The sequence below is a fragment of the Myxine glutinosa genome, chromosome 9 (genome assembly GCF_964187855.1).
Source record: "Myxine glutinosa chromosome 9, kmMyxGlut1.1, whole genome shotgun sequence".
Taxonomy (NCBI): Eukaryota; Metazoa; Chordata; class Myxini; order Myxiniformes; family Myxinidae; genus Myxine; species Myxine glutinosa.
In genome coordinates, this window is record NC_136269.1 from 40,135,206 (window position 1) to 40,154,537 (window position 19,332).

Below are 19,332 nucleotides of genomic sequence, written 5' to 3' on the forward strand. Positions count from 1 at the left end.
TCTATCACTCTTCTCAACCAGTCACTTTCATCCTTGCTCAACACATGACCAAACCATCTCAACCTGTTTCTCTTCACAGCATCCATCACAGGCTCTTTTCCTATCATCTTTCGCAATTCATCATTTGTCTTCCTCTCTCTCAACGATACTCCACACATCCACCGAACCATTCGCATTTCCACCCTTTCCACCCTTTGTTTGCTGCTCAACATTCATTACCCATGTTTTGCTCCCATAAATCATAACACTTCTCACACATGCAGCATACACCTTTCCCTTCAGCTTCAACGACACTCCCTTCCTCGTCAGCACTCCACTCAGTTCCCGAAACGTCTTCCATGCATATCTCACTCCAGCAACCGTTGCTGAGTCTGATCCACCTTCTCCATTCAGCATGTCTCCGAGGTAGCAAAATGTTTTCACACCTTCCAGCTTCATGCTGTCTCCAAGATCCAACTCAACATTTCCTCCATCTGCAGCTCCCTCTGTGCACACCTTATATTTGAATGTAGCTGCCACACTGGTTAATGACCCTCTCAAACCACTACATTTTTGATGAACCCACTCAGTGCACATTGTACATTGAACATTGAATGGAATTCACTCCGACACCCTTCCTGCACACAGCACATGGCCACTTCCCAGTTCTTTCCACCTCACCACATGCTTTACCACTTGCCATCACCTTTGTCTTTCCGATATTCACCTTCAGACCTTTTGTCTCCAGACATTCCTTCCACTTGTTCATCTTCTCCTTCAGTCCATCCATACTTTCTGCAATCAACACCAGATCATCTGCATACAACAACTCCCACGGTAAACCCTCCTTTACGTTCCGAGCCAGCACCTCCATCACAGCTACAAATAGTAGTGGACTTAGTACCGGCCCCTAATGCACTCCCACCTTCACCTCAAACTCACCACTGTTCTCGTCCTTCGTCCTTACAGTTGTGCGCGCTCTTTTGTACATTGCTATCACTACTCTGATCAACCATTCCTCCACTCCTAACTTCCTCAATGCCCAGGTCTCTACTTCGCGTGCAACCCCATCAAATGCTTTATCCAGATCAACAAACCCTAGAAACAACTTCTTCCTCTTCTCCATGTACTTCTACTGCAACTGCCTTACAATAAAAAGTGCGTCTGTCATTCCTCTTCCTGGCATAAATCCAAACTGCCTTTCGTCGATCTTCACTTTCTTTCTTATCCTCCTCTCCAACACCCTTTCCAATACCTTCATTCCATGCTCCAATAACTTTATTGCTCGATACGAGCCACAGTCCAGAGGGTCACCTTTCCCCTTTTATAGAGGGACGAGGGTACTCGGTTCCCAATCCACTGGAATGCGGCCTTCTTTCACCACCAGATTACAGATCTCTGTTATTCTCTTCACACCTCAACTTCCTGCTGCCTTCAAAATATCTCCCACAACTCCCGTCGGCCCTCCCGCTTTTCTACTCTTCATTGCTTTTATCGCTTCCTCAACTTCATTCTCAGTTATCTTCTCTGCCGGTCCTAAAACTGGGTTACTCTCTGTGTTGTCATCCCATCCATTTTCTGCATTCAACAGCATTTCCATATATCTCTTCCATCTTCCTTTAATTCCATCTGGGTCCACAACGATTTGTCCCACTTCGTCCTTCAAGCAACTCACCCCCATCACATCACACCTCTCTTTCGCTATCTGCTTTGCAATCCTGAATACCGCTCTCTGACCCTCTTCCGAATCAAAGCGTTCTCCGAACATTTTCCTACATGCCTCCTGCGCCTTTGCTACCTTCTTGGCTGCCTTATAACTTTCATGCTCTGCCTTTTCTGCCCCTGTACCCTCTCGCCTTCTGCCATTCCTTGAACTTCTTCCTCTTCTTGTCAATCCTCTTTCCAACTTCATCATCCCACCACTATGTTTCCGAGTGCCTCGTTGGTCCTTTTGCCCATCCACATACCTCACCAACAGCTCCCAACAGACTATCTTTCATTGACATCCATCCACTTTCAAGCTCAACCACATCATCCTCTACCATACTCAGCCTCTCTTTTAATGCCCCCCTCACTGTCACCTCTTTCAACCTCCACACCTTCATTCTCGGTTGGTACTTCACCCGCCGAGCTCTCCTCGCACCTTTCACCCTTATGTCGCAGACAACTTTGTGGTGCTGTGAAACAGCCTCCTCCCCCGGGATCACCTTTGTGTCCCGGAGGTGCCCCCTATCTCGCCTACGCACCATCAGGTAGTCAACGGTTGTCGTCGACCCACCTGACGTGTATGTAACAAGCTTATTATCCTCTTTCTGGAACTGAGTATTACAAATCAACAAATCAGCTCCATCAGCAAACTCCAAAATCCTTTCACCTTCTCCATTTCTCACACCATATCCGTAACCCCCATGAACTCCCTCAAAACCGTCCATACTCCTTCCCACATGTCCATTTAGGTCTCCTCCTACCACAACAACTTCCTCCTCTTTCACGTTTTCCATCAGCTTCTCTGTTGCACACCAGAACTTGTCCCCCTCTTCATCGCCCTGACCAACCTGCGGAGCATATCCCGAGATGACGTTCACCAAGAGCTTTCCAATCATCATTTTCACCATCATCAACCTTCCACTCACTCTAGTCACACTCACCACACTGTCTACAAACTCCTCAGAAAACAGGACACCAACACCTCGAAGGTGTCCAAAACAGGACACCTTCTGGGCACTCTTGCCACATGGTTCCACCTTCTTTTCCACAATAACCCCCTTTAATTACTTTAATTCCTTGATTTTCATTACCGTATTTTCCGGTGTATCAACCGCGGTTTTTTACCGATGGGAAAACCCTAAAAAAGGGGGTGCGGTTGATACACAGCAACAGAAAAATTTGTGCATTGAAAAACTGTCATATCAACGGGACGTAATCTTTATATTACTTTGGGGTTGCAGGGATACAATGATGAATGATCGTCAATTACGTTACTAAGGTAGGTTCAACGCCGATTACTGCTGCCAGTCAAAATACAAGAAAGTTTGAAGTTTGTAATATTTGATTTTTCTATGCGTGTTTGTGAAAATGTGTACTTTCACTAGTCCTCTTTGAATGACAGGTCACATAGTGAATAGAGTGTGCTAAATAAAGAGAGGATTAAGTCACAAAACAAAAGCGTCAACATGGTAAACAGGATATTTTGCATGGGACATTATGACGTACCTATTGTCTAACCAACGCCGCGGTAAGGCCACATAAAAATAAAAAGTTGTTGAGCGTCCTTTTTTCTCAAAAGTTCGGGGAGGGAGGGAGGTTTTTATTTTTATTTTTTTTATTTTTTTCCTACTTTCCATTGAAAAATATGAAATAAAGACTCCTTTCTCCTCAAAATGATTTTATTTCTTCATTCATCGGGTTCCATCCTGTTTGTGAAACATCCTGTGATCCGTGGCCGTGTCTGCAGCCAACACAAATTTGAGAAATGAGCCAAGAGTCTTTGTCACATCAGAAACTTTGCAAGCTGGTGAAACTTTCGTCATGTCAGTTTTACTGGGGCCGGCGAATACTTTGACAAAAGTACCACGTGTATCGTCAGGCAATGGCCCCCTATCCCCATCATACTTGCCGTCTAAGAACTCTGCATAGAAGTCCGAGATTGTAACATCAAACTCGATATTGCACACAAACCAGTCCTTCACCGTCTTGGAAGAGCCCTCACGGGCTATTGATGCGATCACAATAGGCATTTCAAGCCGATTCTAGCACGAATAAATACAGATTTCAGCGGGAAAAATCTCACACAATAGCCGCCATGAATGGCCAACGTAAAATGGGTGAAGTTGCCCGAGGCACTTGCGACGCTCTGCACAGCATGCACTGCGCATGCGGTGCAGAACGGCGCCAAATTTGAATGTGAAAAGATCGTTTTTTATGATTTTTTTCAAAATAAAAAATAAAAAAAGTTTTGGGTCGGGTGTGTTTCGTAGGGTCGGGCGGGGACGATCAACAACTCTTTTTTTTTTTAACTGGCCTAACCTATTGAAGTCGGCTTTGATGCCGCCGCATGGGCTGGGTGAATGTATAAAACGGAGAGGTCAACGGGGAGTTTCACCATTCGTTCTATCCTGTTCGAGCTATCAAGACCAAGATTCACCATTCGCTTCTATCCTGACCAAGACCAAGCTTCACCATTCGCTTCTATCCTGACCAAGACCACGAGATGGCACCGCGATCATTCACAGCAGCTTTCAAGCTCCGTGCCTGCAGGTTTGCAGAAGAGTTTAGTAATCGGGCGGCCGGCCGACACTTCGGAATCGACGAGTCCGTCATTAGACGCTGGTGGACTAACAAGCAGACGCTGGAGACGATGCCGAAGAAGAAGGCGATGAGGGGCAAAGCAGCCCAGTGGCCGGCCTTGGAGGAGAGACTGCTAATGTGGGTGAGAGAAGCGAGCCGAGGGACACGCCATTGCGACACTAGCGTTGCGACTCCAGGCCCGACTCATCGCCAGGGAAACAGGGGTCGATGACTTCATGGCCAGTACGTCTTGGGCGTACAGGTTCATGGGTCGTCATGGCCTTTCCATTCGCCGGCGAACCCACATCGCACAGTCTCCCTGATGACATAGCAGAGATGACTGCTAATTTTCAGAAGTTCGTGATCAAGTTCCGCAAGCAGCACGACTATCCCCTAAGCCGCATCGGCAACGCAGATCAGATGCCGCTGACCTTCAATGTGCCTCGAGGGACCACCATCTCGGCCAAAGGTGACAAGTCGGTGTCCATCACTACAACGGGTCATGAGAAAGATCGTTTTACGGTTATGCTAGCGTGCACCGCTGATGGGGGAAAGCTGCTGCCATATATCATCTTCAAGAGGAAGACGCTACCAAAGGTTAAATTTCCTCCGGGTGTAATCGTTCGTGCCCAGGCCAAGGGGTGGATGGACCAAGTGCTGGTAGATGACTGGCGCCGCGTCGTGTGGGGGAGACGAGTTGGTGGGCTTTCGCGGCGACGGAGCATGCTCATCCTCGGCGCCTTCCGTTGTCACAAGACAGAGGAGACCAAGTCAACGCTGAGGGGGCTCAACACTGATCTGGTGATGATCCCGGGTGGCATGACGTCGCTGCTGCAGCCGCTAGATGTGTCAGTCAATAAGCCGTTCAAAGACGGTCTGCGGCAGCGACGCTGCTGCGGCGCTGTTGCTGCGGCTGCGGCGACAGCTGCGGCGCTGTTGGTCGGAGTGGATGCTGTCGGGGGACAAGACCTTCACCAAGACTGGGAGGATGAGGAAGGTGGACCTCCCGACGATCTGTAGCTGGATACTGAAGGTCTGGGAGGAGTTGCCGGCAGCCATCATCGAGCGGGCCTTCCTCAAGTGCTGTATATCTAATGCCCTTGATGGCACTCAAGATGACATCATCTGGGAGGATGAAGTGGCAGTGACCGACGATGGAGAAGAGGATAACGACGACGATGATCTCGCCTACCCAGACTCGGATGATGATCATCGTAATGTCTTCCCTGAAGAAACAGATGACGAGGACTTCTTCGGATTTTCGAGCCTAAACCCAATGGCCCTTTTCCGACGACGGAGAAGAGGATAACGACGACGAGGATCTCGCCTACCCCGACTCGGATTGGACTGAAGAAACGGATGACGAGGACTTCTTCGGATGTTAGAGACTAAACCCAACGGCCCTTTTCAGGGCCCCACATTGGCAAGAAAGAATAATTATGTTTTTTAAATTCTCTTTCAACTCATTTCATGTATTTTCACTTTCTCTGTTTTCAGTTTCTCTTTCCTTTCATCATATTTCGCTTTCCATTTTATTTATTTATTCTCTTCTCTTTTTTAAATTTTCCTGATTTTTTTTTTTTTCCCCCTCGAAAATCTGATTTTTTTAATTATTATTTTTGAAGTCGAAAATCGGGGGTGCGGTTGATACACGGTGTGGTGAAAATGTAAGTTGAACCCAGGTGTGACGATCACTTAAACCACTGGGCGGTGTCTATAAGACCTCGGGACGTCCGCGACTCGAGGCCACTCCTGCGACTTTATACAATGACATGTAGAATTGAATGGTACGTACCCACTTATATTCTAAGCTTGCTTGCATTGACTGATATATCCAATCTTTCTCATATGATGCCTTGATCCTGACATATATGTTGCATGGTGTATTTTACAGGATGATGTTACGATCTAATTGAAATTAAACCTATCTATGGGACGAGTTGTGGATCTGGTTGATTTTCACAACACTTAATTTCAATTATGATCTTCGGAAATGGCGGGACACGAGTCTTGCGATGGCCGGATGAACGCAGATCACAGACGAGCGTTCCCGACATTCTCCGCGCTCCTGCGAGGCCCACCTCGGAGAAGAATGACCGGCGGAGGACCCGTCGAGCTAGCTCCAGCTACGGAGCTCCGACTACTCTCGCCGCCGGTCTGCCTCAAAAGGACCGGATGCGATGGGGACCTCGCAAGCCTTTTGCGGGACCGCGTCGTCAAAACGCAAACTGCTCTCCTGAGGCCCGAACGCCGGAGCAGGCATGACGGACTCCGGCAAGGCGCCTGCTGAAGGAGGCCACTGGGAAATGTCCTGGGCCGCAACCCCGTCGGAACGACGGACCCGCTTGGCGCCGCAGGTACGAGTCTAGCCTCGGTTGCTCGAAACGCTAACGGCTCCGTCCGAGAGAATCATCCTAGATTTGCGTGCCTCGGCCCGAGATGAGATTCCCACGCGAGTGATCACGACTCCCATGTCGGCCATGCCTCCACACGGCCGGCACACTCCGACCACTCGCTACTCGGTGGAATCGCCTTCTCCGCGGGGGCCGGCACACTCCGACCACTCGCTGCTCGGTGGAATCGCCTCCTCCGCGCGGATCGCGCACTGCTCGTCGGGATCACGCCGTGCCTCACACGGCCGGCTCACCCTGACCACTCGCTTCTCCTCCGCGCGAATCGCGCACTGCTCGTCGGAATCACGCCGTGCCTCACACGGCCGGCTCACTCCGGCTGCTCGGGCACTGCGCCCTTCGCGGGCACCACTCTGCGAGGCCGGCGATTCTGATCGCGGCTCGTCGAAATCCCACCTACGCGCGAATCGCGCGCTGCCCCATCGCGGGCACAACCCGATCAATCGCTGCACGGTGGAATCACCTCCTACGCGCAAATCGCGCACTGCGCCCTTCGCGCGCACCACTCTGCGAGGCCGGCGATTCTGATCGCGGCTCGTCGAAATCCCACCTACATGTGGCTACTCAACGAGGCCGGCGAACTCCGCTGCCCGGAATCGCCTCAATGGAGGCTCGCTTGGCACCATGCGAGGACTCGTCGCAGCACGGATGAGTTTCTAAGGACGTCGAGCGGGACCTTCATAGCCTTTCACGACACTCGGGCTTATGCTTATGATAGATGATCGTATACCATGTGTATTCTATATGACTATCGTATCGGCATGTATCGGCATGGCATGTATCGGCATGCCGGCATGTATCGTATACCATGTGTATTCTATATGACTAACTATGTCTAAAACTCCGGACAAAACACGGCCCGAAAGCTAAACAAACGAGACGCTACTTCAGGGCGTGATATGTATTGTATCCTTTGACCCGAAAGCTAAACACACGAGACGCTACTTCAGGGCGTGATATGTATTCGATCCTTTGACCCGAAAGCTAACAAACGAGACGCTACTTCAGGGCGTGATATGTATTCGATCCTTTGACCCGACAGCTAAACAAACGAGACGCTACTTCAGGTCGTGCAGTCAATCGCTGCCAAGCATGCTCGCCCTCTCGACTCGGCGTGCTCACCCTCTCGACTCGGCGTGCTCGCCCTCTCAACTCGGCGAAGCCGCACTGATTCAACGGGCCGAGCTCAACTTTCAGTTTCCCTCGTACGCGGTGCACGCTAGATAATACTTTTCGCTCGTCGGCCGGGTTCGTATTCCGTACACCGATCTCGAGCCCGCTCGAATGCTGCTGCCCAAAGGACGCGAGACTTTAGATTTCGGAGTGCTACTTTACTCCGTCTGGGGATACCGCTCAGCTGGAACTCGCCGTCAAACCCGCCCGCACGCGCCCCAACCAATTGATGACGTCATCGACTAAATCACGCGTTTGCTTTACAGCACCGCGCCCGATCGATTCCGATTTAACTGTTTCCCGCGCTTGCGTCATCAGAGTTCGTCTACCTGGGTACCTCTACAGATAGCAGAAATCGATAGCATCGAAATACTCAATCTGACCGCCCCTGCCCGAAAGTGCGTGTCATAACGTGGCGGCCTTCGAGGGCGACTAGCCAACATCGCGGACTTATGCCGTTAATCGATAAGGCACGGGGCATTTGGGGGTGCACGGTGACCCCATGACACGGTGACATTGAGCGTTGCGCCCGACTCCCTCGTCTCCTGAGCAAGCCACGTGGGCACCGGCCCGCCGGATCGCCCTTGACTCTGGGCTTGTTGCTTCTAGGACACTTAGGGGTGCACGGTGACCCCATGACACGGTGACATTGAGTGTTGCGCCCGACTCCCTCGTCTCCTGAGCAAGCCACGTGGGCACCGGCCCGCCGGATCGCCCTTGACTCTGGGCTTGTTGCTTCTAGGACAGGTCTCCTGGCTCGCCTCCACACATTTCGAGACTGCGAGACGCCTCGCCCGGCCGCTGCCTGATTGCGTTCCCTCTGACCCAGACTGTGAAGGTCGCTCGACTTCGGTGCGCGATGCGCAGCTGTTATCTCACACTTCACGACGGGGGGGGGGGGGGGGGGGATGGATGAGTGAGGGGGTGAGATGATGATCCATCCATCCGGGCCATCCTCTTGGCTGTCGATCCATCCATCCAGGCCATCCTCTTGGATGTCGATCCATCCATCTGGGCCATTCTCTTGGATGTCGATCCATCCGGGACGTTTTCCATTTCTCGATCTCGACGTTTTCTCTCCGGGACAATCCCTCCGGGACGGTAGCCGGTATAGCCGATCTTCACCGATCCTCTGCGCGCTGTGCTGCAGGTCGGGAGATTCTGCGCGCTTCGCTGGGAAGGCGCATTTCGGTCGTTTTGTGCGTCGTCGTAACTGCCATGCCGGTCGTTCGGGCAGCCTACGGAGGGCACTCGTGGCAAACGTTTTGCTTGAAACTATTTGCCGGAGCTTGTAATTCGTACGCGCTGCCGTCAGAGAGCGCTCGAGTCTCGTGATTTCAAAACAGGGGGACTCCGGGGTATCGCGTAACTCTCGTTATGGCTCTCGTCGGTTCTCTCCCTCGGCAATTCCATGACATGGATCTAATGTGGATCGACCATGTACCCTTGGGAGCCAAGGCAGGTACAGACTTACTGTAATGGACTTACTGTAGTGGCCTCCTGTCATGTAATCTTACTTACTGTTACAACTCCTAGGCCGGTACAGACTTACTGTAATTGACTTACACTGTCATGGCCTCCTGTCATGTAATCTTACTTACTGTTACAGCTTACTGTAAAGAGGCTTACTGATTTACACATCTTCCACATCGACACATCTTCCTGTAATGTGTTGCCTTGCGACGAATAGACATGGCTTACTGGTTTACACATCTTCCACATCGGCACATCTGCCTGAAATGCGTTGCATTGCGACGAATGGACATTCGCTCTTCGACAAGGTACACCTTATGTAATGAGTTGCATATCGCAAAGGTACACCTTATCCAGCACATAGGCCTGTGAGACTAGCCTATTGTGACCCACAGGCTCATCGTCTGCCAGTATCGGACATGTTTGCTAACCAGGCTATGAGTGCGCCTAGAGAACATCTGCCGTCCCTCCCTTCGCCTGATACACCCCTGCCTGAAGCGGTGAGGGCACTGAGGTGCCCCTACGACACCTCCCTCCAGCGGCTACTCCGAAGCAGGGGACTCCGGATTTGGGGGCGACGTACCCGGTAGTTTCCGAACCTGTGCTGGCAGGGTAATTCGCCACACTGACCTCTACGGATGGACCGACTGACCTGTCCTACTGATAATGGATTTGTTTCGTATAGCGCTTTCCAGGAAGCCCTAAAGACGCTTTGACAGTGTGCGAAACATAACACATTGGCGCAAAGACAAGAATCAATAGGGATATTTCTTTGACACCCTAATAATGATATGATGACTTCCTCTACCTATTAATGCTGACGCGCGCTCGCTTCCTGCCTAGTGGCAGCATAGTTCTAACGGCGGGGAGAATGTGGTGAAAATGTAAGTTGAACCCAGGTGTGACGCTCACTTAAACCACTGGGCGGTGTCTATAAGACCTCGGGACGTCCGCGACTCGAGGCCACTCCTGCGACTTTATACAATGACATGTAGAATTGAATGGTACGTACCCACTTATATTCTAGGCTTGCTTGCATTGACTGATATATCCAATCTTTCTCATATGATGCCTTGATCCTGACATATATGTTGCATGGTGTATTTTACAGGATGATGTTACGATCTAATTGAAATTAAACCTATCTATGGGACGAGTTGTGGATCTGGTTGATTTTCACAACACACGGGTGCGGTTGATACACCGGAAAATACGGTATAACAACCAAATACAATTTAGAAATGAACTTATTATATAACTTGAACTTCGAACATACTATATATTGATTTATATTGCATTTTTCTGGGGCACAATGTTTGTTTTCCCGTTTAATTGTTACCTTCATACTCATAATAAATTCTCCACATTAGTCATTAGCTTTCCAGAAATGTTTCCACATGCAACTCGGTGATGGGATTTTTAATATCTTATTTTTTTTTGCTGCAATATTGTGAAGTGTGATATTTTGTGCATTGCTTTGAGGCTGGGAGGTTGGTGCAGTTCTATTCTGACCCTGGCTGAGTCGTACCAAATAATTAAACCGTGGAAAATACTGCTTCCTCATTTTACATTAGAATTTCGAGGAGAGAGAACGGATCAATTCTGTCGGCTGGCATTCCAGCGGAAGGGAGGGGGATTTCTCCTCTAACTGTGGACAGAAAAGATACTGCACAAGATGGCTTTGCCAGCACCCAGAGCACATTGAGAAGTGCATCACTTCCCCCAGGTGATGAGCTATGTTTGAAGTCGATGTCTGCATGCGTCAGCATCAGCTCTTCCATGAGCCTTTGACCCTGTTCACAAATAATACACACAACATTGTGTACCAATTTGCGGCCGGAACCGGTTGCCATGGACGACGCTCACGCGATGCTAGGCCTCTATCGGCTGGATATTGTCATTTATTGAAAAGAAGACGTTCTTTGTCAGGTTCGTGTGAAGCAACCAGAAGGCCTAGAGAGCTGCGGGTGGTCTCGTTAGTTAGGCCTGGATCCTATCTCGTTTGTCATGAAGTTGTAAGTGTCTGATAATCTGGTGGACTGGGAGAAGAGATCGTGGGAGACCATCGGCCTGTTAGACCACTTGCGCATCATCAGCAGTGTTGACGCGATCGACGCATTGGAATGTTTGACGGTACGGCAAGGCAATCTCGAGAACGAAATGGCAGTCTATAATATGCTTGAAGAACTTAATGATTTTCAGAATAAATACATTTTAAAATAACTTAAGCTTGTGTTCATTATTTACAAAAAAAAAGGCCTACAAGTCCCATTGGCTGTGTTTAATTTCTCTCTGGACGGCGTCACAGCAGATGAGGAGGACCGCAAGGCATGAGGACACAAAAAACCTCTAAATGTGCAATCCATGCTTTTCAAAAAAAAACAAGAAAAAGAAAACCGCATCGCCGCATCAATTCTGGAACTTTGGTCTGACCAGAGACCAGCAATATATATTTTTTTGCCTTATCTTGATCATCTTCGAGATGTTTCTACACCTTGATTAGAGTCCACCTGTGGTAAATTCAATTGATTGGACATGATTTGAAAAGGCACACACCTGTCTATATAAGCTCTCACAGCTGAAAATGCATATCAGAGCAAAAACCAAGCCACGAGGTCGAAAAAACTGCCTGCAGAGCTCAGAGACAGGATTGTGTCGAGGCACAGATTTGGGGAAGCCGACAAAAAAAATTCTGCTGCATTGAAGGTTCCCAAGAGCACAGTGGCCTCCATAATTTTTAAATGGCAGAAGTTTGGAACAACCAGGTCTCTTCCTAGAGCTGGCCGCCCAGCCAAACTGAGCAATCGGGGGAGAAGGGCCTTGGTAATAGAGGTGACCAAGAACCCGATGGTCACTCTGGCTGAGCTCCAGAGATCCTGTGTGGAGATGGGAGAAACTTCCAGAAGGACAACAATCACTGCAGCACTCCACCGATCTGGGCTTTATGGCAGAGTGGCCAGATGGAAGCCTCTCCTCAGTGAAAGACACATGAAAGCCACAAAATTCTTTGCTCTGATGAAACCAAGATTGAACTGAAACCAAGATTGCTCGCGAGATCTCGGAGACGGTGGGAGGGATTTTCGAAGCTCCACACGGTCTCCACGTTTTTCGAAGTTAAGTCTGTTCACAATTGTATTTTGTCGAAACTGTATTTATCTTTCGGTGTGTGAAGTTATTGTGTGCAACTTTGGTTGTTTCTCGGTGTTTATCTTTCATAAATTGATCGTCTGTTTGCCGTGTCGTGTCTTGAGGCCTTGTACAGTGTGCACTGTACAACATTGAGGCTTTGTTTTTCTCTCAGCGGTCCGTCGTTTGTGATCCAATAACTTTCATTCTCTGTATTCCCAGTCTTTTCACCCATAGCCTACTTCCTTGTGTAAATCTCAACTCAAAAAAAAAAAACACATTTCCTTCTCTGTTCTCATTCGTTTATTCATTCTTATTCGTTCGTTCGTTCTTCGACCACGTGTTTCTCCCCCATTTCCCCAGATAGTTTTCACTCATTAACCTTCAATGTTTACACTTTCCCCTCAAGTTATGTATTCCGTCATATTTTATAACACCTTTTTCTTCTTCTTCTTTAAAAGGCTGCTTTCGACTTGCTCACCAAATCAATTCATCCCAAAAAAAATATCCATCTCCTATAGTGCCTTTTCTACATCCCCTAAACTCTCCTACACTCCATCCTCCATCCAGCGTCCTTAAACGTATTTTTAACTCGAAGGTCACAAGAAACTCATTTTGCAATAAATGTTCGTTTCCCATAAATCGTACACTTTCAAAAATCCAATCTCACCCCTCCCCTCCAAATCTTCCCCATAACCCCTCCCCTCCAAATCTTCCCCATCACCCCTCCCCTCCAAATCTTCCCCATCACCCATCCCTTTCAAATCTCCCCCCTTGCCCCCTCCCTCCTAAACTACCCCCTCACCCCTCCCCGCCAAGACGCCCCCTCGCCCCTCCCCTCCTAGACTCCTGCCTCACCCCTCCCCTCCAAATCTCTCCCATATCCCATCCCTTTCAAATCCCTCCCCTTGTCCCTTCCCTCCCAAACTCCCCCCTCACCCCTCCCCTTCAAATCTCCCCACCCTCATTGCTTCTCAATTTCCCCCCTCTCACTCCCCCTCCTCAAAGCGTCCTCCCCGCTTCTTCCCCCTTCAAACTCTCACCTCCATCTCCCCCAACCTTCTGCCTCGCTCTTCCCCCTCCTCAAATAACACCTCATTGTGGCTCACCCAATCACCATCAAACCTTTTGTCCGCCCCATCCTTCCCTTTCTCCGAGCTATTCTGAAATCTCTGACACACCTTCAACAGCTCTCCCTATCTCTTCCACCTCTTCCACATCTTACCCTACCCCTCCTCCCCCCTGTTCTGTATCTGATGCTCCCCCTTCCTCTTCATTAACGGTATGGACCTCAAACATCCGGGGCCTTCGTTCAAACTTAACTGATCTCTCCATACAGGTTGCTTCTGTCAATCCAGACGTGATCTGCTTAACAGAAACTTTCCTCCTTTATGATGTCTCTGATTCCATAGTGTCTCTCCCGGGCTACTCCCTCCTCCGGTATGATAGACCTGAGCCTCGTCCTGGAGGCGGGGTTGCTATCTTTATCAAAAACTCTCTTCCTCACTCGCCCTGCACTGCACTCTCTCCACCTCACCCCCAGGAATACCTCTGGCTACGGCTTCCCCTTCGCTCCCATCTCTTGTTCATATGTGTGTTGTACCGTCCACCAAACAGTGATGACTCCATCTACATCTCGCTGTCTGATGATATGGACCAACTTCTATCTACTCATCCCAACTCTCTCTTCCTCATATGTGGTGATTTCAACTGTCATCATGCCAGTTGGCTGGGTGTGGGTACCTCTCTCACCAGCCATGGCTCCTCAGCAAAGGACTTCTGTGACTCTCTGGGACTGACACAATCTGTCAATTTCCCGACCCGGATCTCAGTCAACGGAACATCTTCTCTTCTGGACTTGGTTATGACTAACTTCCCTGAAAATATCTGCTGCTCTTCTTCTGCTCCGATCGGATCATCTGATCATGTCCTTGTTAAAGTGGACATCTCTCTGACCATCCTCAGGGAGCCTGCTCAGCGTCGACGAGTCTGGCATTTCACTCAGGCCAACTGGCACGGTCTTCAAGCAGCCATCAATCATCTGGACTGGTCTCCCATCTCTACCACCTCTGACATCAACTCATCCTGGGAATTCTTCCAAAGTAAATTGCTCTCTCTCATGCACAGATTTATCCCATCTCGTCTTCAGTTGTCATACCCTTCCATGGTACACGGAATCTTGTGGTGAGGCTGTTGCCCAGAAACAACTTGCCTTCGTCTCCTGGAAAGCAAATCCAACGGAAGGAAATCTCATTTCCTTTCACAAAGCCCGAAACAAGTGTGTGTCCACCCTCAGGAGAGCCAGGAAACAATATCTCTCCGTTCTCAAGACCGAACTCTCTTATCTGTCTCCCTCTTCCAAATCCTGGTGGCGTCTGGTCAAATCCGTTTCTGGTGTTTGTTCCCCCTCCATCCCCTCCCTTACCTCAAACGGCTACACAGCTGACTCCGCACGTGAAAAAGCTGAATGCCTCAACTCTGTGTTTGCCTCTAAATCTTGTGTCCCAAACCCATCCCTCTCTGTACCCACCATACCCAGTCGTACCCTGCTGCTCCTGGACTCCGTGTCCTTTCCTCCTGACCAGGTGGAAAAGTTTCTGTCAACCCTCGACTCTGATTCTGCAACTGGACCCGACGGCATCAGCCCACGGGTCCTAAAATCCTGCTCTGCTGCTCTATCTCACCCTCTCTCTGTTCTCTTCACCCTCTCTTTTGCTCAAGGTCAACTGCCATCTGCTTGGAAATCAGCCAACATCACCGCTTTGCACAAAAAAGGTGCAAAAACAGATCCTAGCAACTACAGACCAATCAGCCTTCTCCCAATTATCAGCAAAGTCATGGAATCCATCATTGCTTCGGATATGAAATCTTTCCTCTTCTCCAATGGCTTGATCTCTGATCATCAATTTGGTTTCAGACCAGGTCACTCTACTCTGGACATGCTGCTTCTGCTGTCTCAACAATGGATGGAGGTCCTCAATGCCAAACAGGAAATTAGAGCTGTCTCCCTCGACATATCACGTGCCTTCGACACGGTCTGGCACCCCGCTCTGCTCACCAAACTCTCCTCCTTTGGTATCCATGGAAATCTCCATGCATGGCTGGCGGACTTCCTCTCTAGTCGTCGTCAACGTGTGGCCCTGAACGGGTTTCTCTCATCTCCTCTTCCTGTTCAGGCTGGAGTTCCCCAAGGCAGTGTTCTGGGCCCCGTGCTTTTTCTGGTCTTCATCAATGATCTCTCTGACTCTCTCGAAAATCCTCTCTATCTCTTTGCTGATGACTCCACTCTCTGCCGCTCCATTCCTCTTCCCTCAGATCGGCAGTCTGCTGCCTCCTCACTCTCTGAAGACCTGGACAAAATCACAGACTGGTCAAACAAGTGGAACATGTCTTTCAATCCTGACAAATCTCACACTCTTACTATGTCTCTCCGAAAAGATCGACTGGACAACCCTCCCATCTACTTTCTCAACAATCCTCTCCAAGAAGTTCTGTCGCTCAAGATTTTGGGTCTCACTATCTGCCATGATCTTTCTTGGGAAAACCACATTTCCAAGCTGGCCTCCAAAGCCAGTCGCCGACTGGGCATCCTCCGTCGTGCGAAGTCCTTCCTCGGCACACCTGAGCTCCTCACCACATACAAGGCTTTCATCCGCAGCTCAATGGAATACTGTTCTCCCCTATGGGCCGGTGCTCCTGCCTCACACCTAGCTCGGCTTCACGCTGTTGAAACCAAAGCTTTCAGAATTATTGGAATCTCCCGTGATGTAGCTATCTCTGAGGGCCTTTCACTCACTCACCGCAGGCAGGTTGGTGGTCTTTCTGTCTTCTACCGACACCTCTCCGGCCTTGCTCCCCCAGCTCTCTCTGTGCTCTGTCCCCCAAATATTCCTACATGTCGCACAAGATCTGCCTGCAACCCTCTTATGGTTAAACTGCCAAAATCAAGACTCTCTGCTCACCTTCACTCCTCTTTTCTCCCGCCTCTGGAACAAACTCCCTCACTCCCTTCAATCCCACTCCTCCCTCCAGGTCTTTAAAACAGCTGTTCACCACCATCTCTTATCTTCCCCCATCCAAAACCTTGATCTTTTCTACCCCCGCTAATTCACCCCAGATCCACCTTGTTTGAAATTCCAACTTCTTTCCTGGAAGTCCTGGCAGTGTCCATATGTTTTATACCTCTCCCACCGCCCCCTTCCCATGCCCCCCCCCCCCCCCAAAGCCCTCGCCCTCTCTCAGATCTCTCGATGTCTCCATGTCTCTCGGTCCCTGCTCTCAAATGTTGTGTTTGTATCCTTCCCCCTCTCTCCCCATCTTGTCTACTGCTCCCGATGTTATATGTTTTACGTGTCGGTTTGTCTTTCTGTGTGATTAATGTTCGCTCTTTCACGAGCCTCGATCTTGTATACAAAAAAAAAAAAAAAAAAAAAAAAAAAAAAAACTGCTTGGCGTCCGTCTGGCCACTTAGGTTTCAAATCCCCCCACAACATCTCGATGGGATTTATATCCGGGCTTTGACTTTGCCATTCCAGAACCCTTCATTTCCTCCTTTTCAGCCATTCCTTGGTGGATTTACTGGTATGTTTAGGGTCATTGTCATGTTGTAAGGTCCACCTTCGGTTGAGCTTCAACTTGCCGACAGATGGCCTCACATTATCCTCAAGCACCCTCTGGTACAATGAAGAATTCATAGTGGATTATATGATGGTGATCTGCCCAGGCCCTGATGCAGCAAAGCTGCCCCAAAACCATAATATTTCCACCACCATGCTTTACAGTTGGTATCAGGTTCTTGTGGTCAAATGCTGTCTTTGGTTTTCACCAAACATGTCTTCTGGTGCTGTGGCCAAATACGTCTACCTTTGACTCATCTGTCCAGAGCACATTGTTCCAGAAGTGCTGGTCATTGCCTTGGTGTTCATTGGCAAACTTTAGTCTTGCCCTGATGTTCTTTCTGGACAGCAAAAGTTTCCTCCTGGCACACCTCCAATGTAGATCAAATTTGTGCAGCCTATTTCTAATGGTAGACTCGTGCACTTTGACATCAACAGTGGCAAGAGCTACCTGTAGGTCCCGTGATGACATTCTGGGGGTTCTTAGAGACTTCTTTCAGCATCGTGCGGTCTGCTCTCGGGCTGAACTTGCTGGGTCGGCCTGGCCTGAACAAGTTGGCAGTTGTTTGGAATCTTCTCCACTTGTAGCTGATCTTCCGGACAGTCGAATGATTGATTTCAAATTGTTTGGAGATCTTTTTAAATCCCTTCCCAGACTCGTAGACATCTATAACCTTCTTACTGAAGGCCTCAGAGAGCTCTTTTGATCTAGGCATGGTGATGCCGCACACTTCAACAACAAAGAGCAAACCAAACGAAATGTCTGAGGTTTAAATAAGACAGGTTCCTCCAAGATCCTCTCTGACGATCTTCTCATCATTTGCACCTCAGCTGGTGCACCTGATTCTAATTTTAGGTATTTGAAGTAGTGATAAATGTAGGGGTGTACTTACTTTTTCCACATGCGAAATTTGCATTTAAGTTTATTTAAATTATACAATGGACTACAAAATGTAAATGTTTCATGATATTTGTTATATTATATCACCTTTATCTATCAATATTGTCAGAATGAAGATCAAATAGCTGTATGTTGAAAAAGTCAAAACTTTACATGGGGTGTACTTACTTTTTCATGTGAATATATATATATATTGTAACGGTTTTGAGAAGTGTAACGAATTTGAGAAGTGTAACGGTTTTTTGGGAAGTGTAACAATTTTGGAGGAAGTGTAACGAATGTGAAAACGTTACAATGTGAACGTTACAAAAGTATGGTAACACCCTGCTAATGTAAATAATGGTCGCAGCCGTCCTCCTAGTTAATTCCATGAAACTTACACGCAGGCCACGATATATCTTTTTAAATAGTGTATTTCCTTATTCTATGTAGGCTAAATATGTGTTTCCCACTAGATTGACTTTGCATTGTATCAAACAAAATAAGCGTAGGCCCTTCCAATTTCCCCAATCATCTCCGCTCTCCAAAGTTCCTTTCAAAAGGGTGCGAGTGGTGTTCAATCCCGCAAGCCGCCATTGCCCATGTGCTAATCTCGGAGAAGAAAGGCGTGTCTCCCCCTCGTCATAGAGGGGAGGAGTGAGCCAAGCCCTAACAGCCAACCAGCACCGCGGTTAGCGACCCGGTAGGCGTGCCCTCGCAGCCGGCGGCTTGATTCCGCCCCGAGTGATAAAAGCGACTGTAAGGGACTGCTTCACCAGATGACCTGGGAGATGAGCGAAGAGGCGACACCAAGAGGAGCGGTGAGATGCGAAACGCTCCAAGCCAAAGAGGAGAGGTACTCGGAAAGGAAACCAGCTTTGGAGAGACGCGCTGAAAGGAGGGAGACGGCTCCACCAGAAGGAGAGGAGCAGGTGTGCCCGAGCCAGCGCGTGACGTCTACAGCATCGGCAGCGGATACGCGACGAAGGGTTTTCCCGCCAAAAACCGCGAGGAATTGAGAGCTGCTGCCTCCGACCCTGCCTCCCTCTCCAGCAATCCACCTCAAGCCCTACCTGCCTGCAATATCCCCCGTGTAAGTGTGAACGTCGTCTGTCCTACTCGTTGTCCTGGGGTTAAGTAAATTGAATAGGATAAGCTAACGATGCACTGTGTGACTGCTTTCTCCATCCATTGCTTGTAAATAATTTTGGTCGCTCTTCCTTTTCGCTTGTGTGTGTATAATAAATCTGTTCTTCCTCCGTACTCTGTCTTCTTCTCTTTTCCTTCTCTTTAGAGGTTTCCCGATTGAATATCTGCGGTGCGATCTGGTCAACGTCGGGTGGAATCGGGGAGTAACTGTTCGGACGCGGTAATACCAACCGCTCAG

At 49.0% G+C, this 19,332-nt stretch overlaps 1 protein-coding gene and 2 long non-coding RNA genes across 5 annotated transcripts in view; 2 read left to right on the forward strand and 1 right to left on the reverse strand.

The window, feature by feature from the left end:
* RIPOR1 (RHO family interacting cell polarization regulator 1) overlaps positions 1–19,332 on the reverse strand; it is a 184,187-nt gene that overhangs the window by 132,794 nt on the left and 32,061 nt on the right. The gene's annotated exons all lie outside the window — the stretch shown is intronic.
* LOC144893549 (uncharacterized) lies at positions 5,886–6,202 on the forward strand. Its single transcript, XR_013624454.1, has 2 exons — positions 5,886–6,053; positions 6,161–6,202. It is a non-coding gene; the product is annotated as an uncharacterized LOC144893549 (long non-coding RNA).
* LOC144893550 (uncharacterized) lies at positions 10,149–10,476 on the forward strand. Its single transcript, XR_013624455.1, has 2 exons — positions 10,149–10,327; positions 10,435–10,476. It is a non-coding gene; the product is annotated as an uncharacterized LOC144893550 (long non-coding RNA).